The 13323-nt window shown below is 40.5% G+C and overlaps 1 protein-coding gene across 1 annotated transcript in view; it reads left to right on the top strand.

Moving 5' to 3' along the window:
- Nucleotides 1-13323, top strand: part of TRPC3 (transient receptor potential cation channel subfamily C member 3) — a 464690-nt gene that overhangs the window by 424836 nt on the left and 26531 nt on the right. The window lies entirely within an intron of this gene.

Here is a 13323-nt window from a genome sequence, read left to right as displayed (position 1 = left end):
ACTAGTATCCCTGGATTTTATACAATTAGGTTTTGCTTAATTATAGTGTATTTTGTTATAACTTGTGGAAATATGTGTCTGTAGGATCTGTGAATGTCATCACCCGAATCAAGTTGTAATGTATGAATTAAAGAGATATTACAAGAGCTCACAATAGATGACATTTACAATAGCAACGCTGCATATTAATGATGATTGCATTTTTTATTTTAAAAAAAATACTCATTTTATGGGAATCTGTTAGCAAGATTTCACCCCCCCCAAAAAATGTAGTTTTTTCAAAAACAAGTCCAGCAATGCCTTTTACATGGCCCGTCAATTCCTCTGATTGAGAAATTAGAGTTTGAATTGATATGCAAATTAAGCTGTAGACTTGTTTGTAGATCTGAAGCCTCTGTCATACCAGCTCTATTCCTCATCCAGCCCCACATCCTCCTGCTTGACTGACAACTTCTAAGATGTTCAGAAAGTTGTGGGATATCCCTGAGGAAGGTGCCAGGAAGGGCGCCGAAACGCGTAGGAGGAAATAAAGGAGTACACTGCTACAACATCTTGCATCCCAGGTGATTTGTGAATCTCGGCAGCGCGGACTGCAACACACCCTGCTTCCCACAACTTTCTGAAGGTTTTTCCACGTGCGAGTGGTTGGTGGAGGTCCTGCAGCAGCTGATTCTGTGATATGCTCTCAAGCCAGTTGTGGGTTACACAACTGGAATAGGTGAGTGGAACTGTATTATACCGCTCATACTTCTAGTGTCACTAGTGATAGGGCACTATTGCGCCTCTTGTTCCCCCCACCATTTTTGTATTAACTTCTAAGATGTGTGACTTCAGTCAAAGGAGTCATCGGGGAGTTAAGAGGAGCCGGTTGTAAATAGAGCTGGAGTGACAGAGGCTTCACATCTACAAATAGTTCTTAGGCCTCCTTTGCATATCAATATAATATCAATATATTTCGCAATAATAATGGAAAAAGGTACCTGCCATGTGAAAAGATTCTTGGACTTGTCTTTGAAAGAGCTATGTGTGCATATAAATAGTTTGGGATGAGAAATCCTGCTGACAGATTCCCTTCACCCCTGGGCGATTTTCCATTTTTTTTCCATTTTCGCTTTTCCTCCCTTTCTTCGAAGTGTAATAACTTTTTCATTTTTCCATTCACATAGCTGCACAAGGGCTTATTCTGCGGGATGAGTTGTATTTCTGAAAGGCATCTTTCATTTTATGATATGATGCACTGGAAAGTGGGAAGACAATTCTAAGTGCATTGAAATTGGCAAAAAAAATCTATTTCACAATTGATTTTTATTCGGTAAAACTGACCTGACAAGATGACTCTAAAAGTCAGATCAATTACGCACTAAACCAAACATGTATAGTGTTTTTTTATTAAGTGGTGAAAAAAAATTGGAAAATCTGTAAAGAAAATTTTTTCGGGATGTGAGGCTGTGTGAGGGTTTGTTTTTTGCTCCCTGAGATGACATTTTTATTGATACCATTTTGGGGTGGATATGATGTTTTGATCACCTCTTATCACATTGTAGTGCAATGTTGGGGCAACCAAAAATACATAATTCTGGCGTTTCGATTTTTTCTCTTGATACATCACTTATCGATCTGACTAATTTATTTTATATTTTCATAGATCAGAATTTTCTTCTCAATGTGGTGATACCAAACGTGTATATTTTATTTATTTTTTCAATTGTTTTATTTTCAATGGGGCAAAAGGGAGGTGATTTGAATGTTTGTATTTAAAAAAAACAAAAACGTTTTTCTTACTTTTTTACTGTATCTTTACTGTAGTTGTCAGTCCCCATAGAGGACTTGACGCTACAATCATCCGATCGTTTGTGCTATGTATAACTAAAATCACAGTCTCCTATGAACACCAGCTAAACGCTGTCTTTCACAGGTAAATCATGACGACAAGCACAGGGGTCTTCAGCAGACCCCCGAGTGTCATGGCAACCCATCAGCGCCCCGCTATCACGTCAAAGGGGGAAACCGATGGGCTTGTGGAATAGTGTACCCCAATTCCAATTCATGTTAAATGCTGCTGTGAGAGATTGATATTGACATCTAACATGTTAACAGTGGTGGGCGGAGCTCCACTCCACCCGCGGCTGTTAGAGGCAAATGATGGCTGAATACTTCAGCCATTATATACCAGGAAAGATGTGGGCTCAGTGTGCCAGCCCACTTCAAAGTCATATGATGTACCAATACGTTATATGTCGGTATGGGGTTATAGCATACCTGTCATTTCAAGTACATCTAATATATAAAGCTCAAGTGTGTGTATGTATGTGTGTGTGTATGTCCGGGATAGGCATCCGCACTGTCACAGCTACAGCCACAAAATTTGGCACAGTCACACGTCTGGACCCCGAGAGCGTCATAGGCTATGTTGTGAGGTGAAATTTTAACCCCGCGCGTTCCAATTCACCAAACAATTTTGCCCCTATCTACATAATAGAGAAAAAGTGTGTGTGTATCAAGCCCTGCCCCTCATTATGATGTCATAATGGTTGCCATGGCGACGCTGATGTCATCATAGGTTGCAAGCCCCGCCGCTCATTATCATGTCATAATGGTTGACTATGGGATGGAGGATGTATGATGGGTATATAGGCACTGGACTATGGGATGGAGGATATGTATGACGGGTATATGGGCACGGGACTATGGGATGGAGGATGTGTGATGGGTATATGGGCACTGGACGATGGGATGGCGGATATGTATGATGGGTATATGGGCACAGGACTATGGGATGGAGGATATGTATGATGGGTATATGGGCACTCGACTATGGGATGGAGGATATGTATGATGGGTATATGGGCACGGGCCTATGGGATCGTGGATATATATGATGGGTATATGGGCACGGGACTATGGGATGGAGGATAATTATAATTGCCATAACTAACCACAGTTAGTTACTATGCCCGGGCAGCGCCAGGCTCTTCAGCTAGTTTTCAATATAAGCTGTCATATTTGTGAACAGGAATAGAGAAGTAGCTCAAAAGCGGAGAATGAAGATTTATCTAATAAGATACATTCCAAAGTTTCTTATATTACAAAATATGCTGAAAAAACAGTGACCATTTAGCAATATAAATTTAGGTATTTAATTTTTCTTAACTGGGGCACTAGTGTATCTATTCAAAAATTATAGGATTGATCATCCTCAGCTTTCCAATACTAAAATTAGTGAAGGAATAAAAGAAAATGTTATGACATTTGCTTATGTTTAAAGACTAAGTAACAACATTATGGGCATTGTTATGGCTGTCAGTAGGGGTCACTATCTGGCATCCGTTACCCATATAACGCAGATATAGCTGAATTGTCCTAGAGTACTCTAAACTAATTTAACGTTGATTTTTTTTATTATGCCTAGGGAAGGTTCAGAGTTTCTCACTAAGAAGTGTTAACACCGGTGACATTTTATGTGAAATGGTTTTTCATTGTATCCCACCATTGAGTATGCTTAAACATTACAATTTGAACCCATTATTGCAAGAAGCTGGATGCAGGAAAGTATTTTTCTAACGTTAAGTGCTTTTTCAGGTTGGTTAATTGTTGATAATAAGATGCAGTTGATTCACAAATGTAGCCATAAAGGTAAGGAGGGAATTCGAAATGAAACATAAGCAATATAAAAATCATGGTATTAAAAATATGCTCTACACTTTATAATTAAATGGAATAAAAGGTTTGAGAATAGGAAAGGGGTCTAAGGGGTAAGATTTCTCCTTGTGGAGAGTGACATACCAGCTCTGGCTTGTCAAGGTAAGGAGACTTATTCGCCGTGCAATGCTCCTCTGGGAAATTTAGTATGCAAATTGTCTCTTCAGAAGGAAGAGGACGTGAACTCTATAGTGCCACCTGTTGGTAGTAGCGATCCTACAAGCCACAATCAACCCTTTAACGAGTCTTATAATATGACTTAGGATAAAAGCCAAATCAGAATCTCAATTTGCAGACACGGTGTTTCGAGCTATTGGCCCTCATCAGTGCAAAGTATGAGAACTGATTTGGTTAGGTGAGAGGCTCTGGACTGAGGTCTAAGGGGTAAGGTTTCTCCTTGTGGAGAGTGAAATACCAGCTCTGGCTTGTCAAGGTAAGGAGGCTTATTTGCCGTGCAATGCTCCTCTGGGAAAATAATATGCAAATTACCTCTTCAGAAAGGAAGAGGACTTGAACTCTATAGCGCCACCTGTTGTTAGTAACCTCTCACCTAGCCAAATCAGTTCTCATACATTGCACTGACGAGGTCCAATAGTCCGAAACACCGTGTCTGCAAATTGAGATTCTGATTTGGCTTTTATCCTAAGACATATTACAAGACTCGTTAAAGTGTTGTGACTTATAGGATCGCTACTACCAACAGGTGACGCTATAGAGTTCAAGTCCTCTTCCTTCTGAAGAGGCAATTTGCATATGAGTATAGGAAAGGAATTTATTCCGTAGAAAATGAATTTCATTGGCAGAACACTAATGTTTCTTTAGATGCGGACATAGAACAAATATCTAAGTAATATTTTTGTCAGTAGAGAAAGTCTCTTTCAGATAGGACATGATAAATTTATTTCACTTGAAATGTTTTCCGCTATCGGAATAAGCGAGACTGACAGATACATAATAGGACATTGTGTGGAGAGTACTGCATAGCATTTGTAGGAGATTGTGTAGTGCGATTTCTTCCATTAAAGAAAACAATGCGAACATTGTAGAAAATAACCTATAAATGAAAATGTAGCAATTAGAAGGTTACTCCTGCTATGTAGTGATGGAAATTCCTCGGTGATGCTGGCGTTGTCTGCGGAATGCAATGACAATAATATTTAATATATTAAGAAAACGCACAAAAAAGTTGAAAATTATTACACTCATATTAATTTTAGCTATAAAGATGGGAGAGTCAGTGTACAGAAGATATTAAAAGTTTTCACACCCCTGATAAAATGTCACGTTTTTGTCAATTAAAAAAAACATTCCAAGAAGAATCATTTCAGAACTTTATTTCTTACACTCATGTAATTATATAATCAGTACAATTTAATTAAAAAAGAAAAAATAAAGAAAATAAAGAAAAATAAAGAAAGAGAATGTGGTTACATAAACATGCACACCTTTAAACTAAAACTTGTTAGAGTATCTTTCGAATTTATGACAGCATTCAGTCCTTTTGTGTAGGAGTCTATGACACATGACACATCTAGAATTGGCAATCTTTGCCCACTCTTTCTAACAGTAGTGCTCCAAATCTGCAAGGGCATCTCCTGTGTACAGCCTTCTTCAGATCACCCACAGTTTTTCAATTGGATTCAGGTCTGGGCTATGACTGGGCCATTCCAAAGCATTGACCTTCTTCTGGACATTCTTTTGTTGATTTGAAGATTTACGGTATTTAAAGAGGTTACCCACTACTTATTAATTGATAACCTATCCTTAGAACAGGTCATCAATGTCTGATCGGCTGGGGTCTGACACCCGGCACGCCCACCAATGAACTGTTATCAGTGGCGGCAGTAGCCACCGCCAGAAGTACTCACTTGTGAACGCAGGGTACTACACATCCGCCTCCTATTGATTCAGAATATGGCCAGGTCCACAAGTCAGTACTTCCAGCCGGCGGCCGGCGCCACTGATGCCGATAACAGCTAATCAGTGGGCATGCCGAGTCTTGGACATCGGCCAGTCAGACATTGATGACCTGTCCTAAGCATATGCCATCAATGAAAAGGTAGTGGACAACCTCTTTAAGGTTGCGGTCATGCTGAAAGGTGAAATTCTTCTTCATGTTCAGATTTTAGCAGAGGCCTCAAGGTTTTGATGCAAAATTGAGTTATATTTGGAACTGTTCATAATTCCCTCCACCTTGACTTTTTTTATTTATTAGGCTAGTTTCACATTAGCGTTTACGGCCGCAGCGTCAGGCTGCACACGGCCGCCGCTAATCCCCGCCCCCTGCTGCGCCTCCGCCGGTAGCTCCGCCTACGGACGCATGACGCTGCGTGCGTCCTGCGTCCCCTATCTTTAGCACTGGGGATGCAGGCCGCGCGCAGGTATGCGTTAGGTGGCGCATGCGTCCTTTTGACGCTGCGCCGAGCGCACCATACGCAACAGGTTGCAATTGGTGCGCTCGGCGCAGCGTCAAAAGGACGCATGCGCCGCACGGCCTGCGTCCCCAGTGCTAAAGATAGGGGACGCAGGACTCATGCAGCGTTCTAAGGCTAATCTAATATATAAAGCTCAATGTGGGTGTGTATGCATGTGTGTATGTCCGGGATTGGCATCTGCACCGTCGCAAAATTATATAAATACCTTTTTAATTTACACGGTTTACCCAGATAAGACCCTATTGCGCTCTTGTCTCAACCCTTTAGTGTATACAATTGGACCCTGAGAGTGTCATAGGCTATGTTGTGAGGCGAAATTTTAACCCTGCGCGTTCCAATTCACCAAACAATTTTGCCCCTATCTACATAATGGGGAAAAAGTGAAAGGAAAAGTGTTGGAGGCAAGAAAGAATGAGAGTGATGGTGCCAAAGAGTATATACCATACAGTTGCTAAGGTGGGGCCCTGACATAGGATACTCACCACACACGGGGATATGAACACACACGCAAAATGCGCCACACACTACCACATGCTTCAACACATATACCACCCTCAGCACACATGTCACCACACATACACCAACCTCGCCACATAAAAGTCAAAACACAAAAGTCTCCACTCAAAACTCACCAAGCTGTCCCAGAGCTGTTTAAAAGATGAAAAATGAGCTGTGATTGGTTGCTATCAGGAACAGTTTTCTTTGTAGACAGTTGTGGTAACTGAGGCCTATTATTCTTATCATTTCTATGGTGTTATCGTCCTTGTGTAAAGCTGGAAATAACACAATTTATTACCGTGCCAACACAGACCACCCTCTGACACAGACTGCAGGGGGAGCCCAGTATCACACAGGATAGGATAAGATACACGGCTCAGCAGTCATTATCACACAGGATACGATTAGATACACAGCTCAGCAGTCAGTATCACACAGGAGAGGATTAGACACATGGCTCAGCAGACGGTATCACACAGGATAGGATTAGATACGCAGCTCAGCAGTCAGTATCACAAAGGATAGGATTAGATGCACGGTTTTTATGTGCAATATAATCATTATAATTTGTTATAACTAACCACAGTTGGTTACTATGCCCAGGCAATGCCGGGCTCTTCAGCTAGTTATGTATTTAATAAAGAATTATTTTTAACAATCAATATTTTCTCTTATTTTCACTTTTTTTCCACGATATACCTTCTTGTGGAATATTTTGAGCCTAGTTATATATATTTGTATGCGTAACTTGGTATATGTAATTTACAGTAGTAATTGGCAGATGATTATATTTTGATAAGTGGTAGATTTGAATCCATAAATCATAAAATAGTAAGACATCATAAGACATTACTACCTATTGAAATGTAAAATTCATCTTTGCTGTGGATCATGCATTTTTTTACTTTGGTTTTTGTAAGACAGGTCAGCTAAACTGACAGGCATGTGTTTAGGTCAGATGATATAACTGGTCAAGGATTATAAATTGTATGACTTTTCAATGCTGTTCATTAAAGTGGTGAATTCCAAGCTGAAGATTTATATGTCACTTTGTCCTGTAAATCTTGTTTTAGACACTTGCTAAATGAAAACTGAATCTGCAAGTCGGTGCGCTGTGCGCCAACATTTACTAAGCAAATATGAAAAAATGATTGATTGCAAACTGACATTAAAAGTTATTTGTCTAATTTTGTCTTACTAATAAGTGGTAAAAACATTACATAATAAAAGTAGATTAAGCCGGCACCTTTATGGCTCATGCAGATGAACGTGTAATTCTGACTTGTGCTGTCAGATTTTTGATCGGTTACCAGACGAAAAAAAAAATTGAAGCTTGCACTATTTTCTTCTTAGTGTAGGGTGAGACGCACACCTTCAAGTCTATGGTGGGTCTTGTAGTTCTTGTGTAATCAGTGTTAGAGGTTTTCAGTTAATGAGATGCCCATGCTTCGGGGCAGGACTGTAGACAGAGTCTTATCTTCCTGCTTTAAACCAAAGAAACCAAGGAAAGATCTGCCCACAGGCCGCCCCGAAGCAAAACCATGTTCCTCATCATAGAGACAGACTGTTTGTGCTCCGGGGTGGGACTGTAGGCAGAGTCTTATCTTCTTGCTCTAGGCCAGGAGAAACCAAGGAAAGACCTGCCCACAGGTCAACCCAAAGCACAAGGACAGCAAAATAAAGTAGCATATAATCTTGTGTCAGTTCTATGCAACACGGACTATAATAGTCATGTGTCAGTGGCTTTACATTGATGCTTGTAAATAATGAAACATGGTGTTAAACTTGTAACACAAATAGGTATCCTTGTGGTAAATACCTTACATCCACATTTCCAATGGTATAGGGAAGATATTCGCACGACTTAGTGGAAAGAAATCTCAAAAATTCATTGCACCACACCTCAAAGCAAGGAGTCCCAGCCGGTGGTTCGTGTGTGTAGGAGTAGTTGGGGTGTGACCTCACTCTTTGCTCGTGTTTTCATTATATATATATATATATATATATATATATATATATATATATATATATATAATGAAAACACGAGCAACTAGTGAGGTCACACCCCAGCTGCTCCAACACACACGAACCACTGGCTGGGACTGCTTGCTTTGAGGTGTGGTGCAATGAATTTTTGAGATTTCTTTCCGCCAACTCATGCAAATATCAGTTGAAACCAGAACTATACATACACTATATAAAAAGACACATATGCAGATTTTTCTCAATATCATAATCTGACATGAACTCAGAATAAACCTTTTCCGTTTTAGGGTTTAGGTCAGTTAGGATAGCCATAATTAATATCTGCCAATTGCCAGAATGAGAGAGAGAGAATGTTTTAACGCATTTTTATTACTTACTGCAAAGTCAAAAGTTTTCATATATTTCATTAGTATTTGGTTCCATTGTCCTCAAACTGAATGACTTGGGTCAAACGTTTGGGATAATCCTTCCACAAGCTTCTCACAATAGTTGGTCGGAATTTGGGCCCATTCCTCCTAACAAAACTGTTTGTAGGTTGCCTTGCTCGCACCGGCCTTTTCAGTTTTGTCTATAAATTTTCAGTAGGATTGAGATCAGGGCTTTGTGATGGCCACTCCAAAACATTGACTTTGTTATCTTTAAGCCACTTTGTTACCATTTTAGCATTATGCTTCAGGTCATTGTCCATTCAGAAGACCCCTTTCCTCCCAAGCTTTAACTTCCTGGCTGATATCTTGAGATGTTGCTTTAGTATTACCACATAATCTTCTTTTCTCATGACGCCATCTATTTTGTGAAGTGTACCAGTCCCTCCAGCAGCAAAACAACCCCACGACATGATGTTGCCACCTCCGTGTTTCACAGTTGGGATGGTGTTCTTAGGCTTACATGCTTATCCTTTTTTCCTCCAAACGTAACAATGGTCATTATGCCAAAAAAGTTAAATTTAGTTTCATGAGACCACAGGACATGTCTCCAAAAATTAAGGTCTTTGTTTCTGTATGCATGTGCAAACATTAATCTGGCTTTTTTATGTTTCTTTTGGAGTAATGGCTCCTTCCTGGCAGAGTTGCCTTTCAGCCCATGTTGACACAGTACTCATTTCCCTGTGGTTATTGACACAATCTTACCAGCTTCCGCCATCATCTTCACAAGGTCTTTTGCTTTTATCCTTGGGTTGATATGCACATGTCAGACCAAAGCACGTTCATCTCTGGGAGGCAGAACCTGTCTCCTTCCTGAGCGGTATGATAGCTGGACAATCCCATCTTGTTTGTACTTGCGTATATGTTTGTACAGATGAACAAGGCACCTTCTGTTAGGCTGGTTTCACACTTGCGTTTTTTTGCGCTGCTTTTTAGCGCAAAAAAAGCATGCGTTTTTTTCCCCTATACTTTAACATGGGTGCGCATATGTGCGCATACATATGCGCACATACGCGTTTGTATGCGCATGCGTTTTTTTGCAGTGTGCGCTTGGGCACACAAAATGCATCCTGTTGCATTTTTTGTGCGTCCGACTTGCCCCAAAAAACGCATGCGCACACAATGCGTTTTTTTTACAGTAAAACACCCATTAAAGTCTATGGGTGTGCATATGTGCCCATTGTAATGCGCACGTATGCGCAAAAAAATGCACCAAAACCAGCAAAAAATGCACACAAACGCATGATGCGTTTTTTTCATGCGTTTGTGTGCGCAAAAAACGCGCAGCAAAAAAATGCAAGTGTGAAAGTAGCCTTATCTTGAAATTGTACCCAATGATTAGCCAGACTTGTTGAAGTCCATAATTCTCTTCCTGATTTCTTGGCTGACTTCTTGAGACTTTCCCACGATGCTACACAAAGAAGCAGTGTGTTTCAGGTGTGCATTAAAATGCATCCACAGGTGTGTCTCTAATTAGCTCACATGTTGATGTCATGTGCTTGGAAAGCTTACAAACACATGCCATCATCATATGGGCAGTCCAGAATTGCTTAAAGGTATAGTAACCTTAAATGTATAGTTGTGGCCAAAAGTATTGACACCCCAGCTCCTGTGACCATATACCGTGCGTGCACTTCTCTGAGACCTGTGATGCTAACAGGCTCAGCCTTTTTGTGTTTTACACTTAAGGCATCTCTGTGAGTAAACAGAGATCGCTCAGCGCACCTGGGTGACGTTCAACCCGCGTGCGTTATACCGCCATATTGTATGTCCGCCATTAGCTAGCAGCAGTGTTAACACCTTCTGCACGGTGGACCCCGGGCGGCGAAGGCACTTTACGTTATTTTATATTTAGTGCGTTCCGCCGTCCCTAACATACAGTTGTGGCCAAAAGTATTGACACCTCTGTAATTCTGTCAGATAATACTCAGTTTCTTCCTGAAAATGATTGCAAACACAAATTCTTTGGTATTATTATCTTCATTTAATTTGTCTTAAATGAAAAAACACAAAAAGAATTGTCCTAAAGCCAAATTGGATATAATTCCACACCAAACATAAAAGAGGGTGGACAAAAGTATTGGCACTGTTCGAAAAATCATGTGATGCTTCTCTAATTTGTGTAATTAACAGCACCTGTTACAGTGTTACAGAGTTTACAGGAGAAAAAAGTGGCATTCAAAGAAAAGAACACGGTCCCTACGGTCAAACATGGCGGAGGTTCCCTGATGTTTTGGGGTTGCTTTGCTGCCTCTGGCACTGGACTGCTTGACCGTGTGCATGGCATTATGAAGTCTGAAGACTACCAACAAATTTTGCAGCATAATGTAGGGCCCAGTGTGAGAAAGCAGGGTCTCCCTCAGAGGTCATGGGTCTTACAGCAGGACAACGACCCAAAACACACTTCAAAAAGCACTAGAAAATGGTTTGAGAGAAAGCACTGGAGACTTCTAAGGTGGCCAGCAATGAGTCCAGACCTGAATCCCATAGAACACCTGTGGAGAGATCTAAAAATGGCAGTTTGGAGAAGGCACCCTTCAAATATCAGGGACCTGGAGTAGTTTGCCAAAGAAGAATGGTCTAAAATTCCAGCAGAGCATTGTAAGAAACTCATTGATGGTTACCGGAAGCGGTTGGTCGTAGTTACTTTGGCTAAAGGTTGTGCAACCAAGTATTAGGTTGAGGGTGCCAATACTTTTGTCTGGCCCATTTTTGGAGTTTTGTGTGAAATGATCAATGTTTTGCTTTTTGCTTCATTCTCTTTTGTGTTTTTTCATTTAAGACAAATTAAATGAAGATAATAATACCAAAGAATTTGTGTATGCAATCATTTTCATGAAGAAACTGAGTATTATCTGACAGAATTGCAGAGGTGTCAATACTTTTGGCCACAACTGTATGTAAACTTTGACATTGCAGTAAGTAATAAAAATGCCTTAAAACATTCTCTATCTCGCTCTCATTATTCTGGCATTCAACAAATATTAATATTTATGGTAATCCTAACTGACCTATAATGATAACGAGAAAGGTTTGTTCTGATTTCATGTCAGATATTGAGAAAAACATGCATGTGTGTCTTTTTATATAGTGTATGCAAACGTCTGGATTCAACTGTGTATATGTGTATATTAATACAGTGCTTACATATGTTAATATGTGTATATCTACCTACTTATCTATATATATATATATATATATATACACACACACACAGTGTATATGTATATACAAGTACAGACCAAAAGTTTGGACACACCTTCTTATTCAAAGAGTTTTCTTTATTTTCATGACTATGAAAATTATAGATTCACTCTGAAGGCATCCAAACTATGAATTAACACATGTGGAATTATATAATTAACTAAAAAGTGTGAAACAACTGAAAATGTCTTATATTCTAGGTTCTTCAAAGTAGCTACCTTTTGCTTTTATTACTGCTTTGCACACTCTCGGCATTCTCTTGATGAGCTTCAAGAGGTACTCCCTGGAAATGGTCTTCCAATGGTCTTGAAGGAGTTCCCATAGATGCTTAGGACTTGTTGGCCCTTTTGCCTTCACTCTGCAGTCCAGCTCACCCCAAACCATCTCGATTGGGTTCAGGTCTGGTGATTGTGGAGGCCAGGTCTTCTTGCACATCACTCTCCTTCTTGGTCAAATAGCCCTTACACAGCCTGGAGGTGTGTTTGGGGTCATTGTCCTGTTGAAAAATAAATGATGGTCCAACTAAATGCAAACCGGATGGAATAGCATGCCGCTGCAAGATGCTGTGGTAGCCACGCTGGTTCAGTATGCCTTCAATTTTGAATAAATCCGAAACAGTATCACCAGCAAAGCACCCCCACACCATCACACCTCCTCCTCCATGCTTCACGGTGGGAACCAGGCATGTAGAGTCCATCCGTTCACCTTTTCTGCGTCATACAAAGACACGGTGGTTGGAACCAAAGATCTCAAATTTGGACTCATCAGACCAAAGCACAGATTTCCACTGGTCTTATGTCCATTCCTTGTGTTCTTTAGCCAAAACAAGTCTCTTCTTATTATTGCCTGTCCTTAGCAGTGGTTTCCTAGCTGCTATTTTACCATGAAGGCCTGCTGCACAAAGTCTCCTCTTAACAGCTGCTACTAGAACTCTGTGTGGCATTGACCTGGTCTCTAATCTGAGCTGCTGTTAACCTGCGATATCTGAGGCTGGTGACTCGGATGAACTTATCCTCCACAGCAGAGGTGACTCTTGGTCTTCCTTTCCTTGGGCGGTCCTCATGTGAGCCAGTTTC

This window comes from Dendrobates tinctorius, unplaced genomic scaffold (assembly GCF_039654945.1).
Source record: "Dendrobates tinctorius isolate UK_male_01 unplaced genomic scaffold, ASM3965494v1 ptg000030l, whole genome shotgun sequence".
Lineage (NCBI taxonomy): Eukaryota > Metazoa > Chordata > Amphibia > Anura > Dendrobatidae > Dendrobates > Dendrobates tinctorius.
The sequence above is the reverse complement of the archived record's forward strand: the minus strand, read 5'-3'. Positions and strand labels throughout refer to the sequence as shown.